We start from the raw sequence: 823 nt of genomic DNA, 5'->3' as shown, positions 1-823 counted from the left end.
GAGAAACTTAACAGGAACCCATGGGGGAGGGGAAGGAAAAAAAAAAAAAAGAGGTTAGAGTGGGAGACAGCCAAAGCATAAGAGACTGTTAAAAACTGAGAACAAACTGAGGGTTGATGGGGTGTGGGAGGGAGGAGAGGGTGGGTGATGGGTATTGAGGAGGGCACCTTTTGGGATGAGCACTGGGTGTTGTATGGAAACCAATTTGACAATAAATTTCATATATAAAAAAAATTAAAAAAAGAAATAAATGTTAAGATGAGTCTGAAGTATCTTGTGCCTGAAAGCAAGGAAGGTATCAAAGACTACTGGTGTTGTGTTAAAATCATACAGAAGCGACAGCAATGCAAGATGACAGCCACCACGGGCTCGGGAGTAAAAGTCCCTTGCAATTTTCGACTGTTGGAAGAACTGGAAGAAGGCCAGAAAGGAGTAGGAGATGGCACAGTTAGCTGGGGTCTAGAAGGTGACGAAGACATGACACTTACAAGATGGACAGGAATGATAATTGGGCTTCCAAGAACAATTTACAAAAACTGAATATACAGCCTTAAAATAGAATGTGGCCCTAAATACCCAGAAGCACCCCACTTTGTAAGATTTGTAACAAAAATTAATATGAATGGAGTTAATAGTTCTAATGGAGTGGTGGACCTAAGAGCTATATCAGTGCTAGCAAAATGGCAGAATTCATACAGCATCAAAGTTGTCCTGCAAGAGCTCAGGAGCCTAATGATGTCTAAAGAAAACATGAAACTCCCTCAGCCGCCCGAAGGACAGTGTTACAACAATTAATCAAAAAGAAAAACCACAGGTCCTCCCC

The 823-nt window shown here is 41.6% G+C and overlaps 1 pseudogene; it reads left to right on the top strand.

Moving 5' to 3' along the window:
• The first annotated feature begins 321 nt into the window (after positions 1-321).
• Positions 322-823, top strand: LOC122479584 (annotated as a pseudogene).

Source organism: Prionailurus bengalensis, chromosome C1 (genome assembly GCF_016509475.1).
Source record: "Prionailurus bengalensis isolate Pbe53 chromosome C1, Fcat_Pben_1.1_paternal_pri, whole genome shotgun sequence".
In the NCBI taxonomy this organism is placed as follows: Eukaryota; Metazoa; Chordata; class Mammalia; order Carnivora; family Felidae; genus Prionailurus; species Prionailurus bengalensis.
Note: the sequence above shows the minus strand (reverse complement) of the source record. Positions and strands in the feature narration are given on the sequence as shown.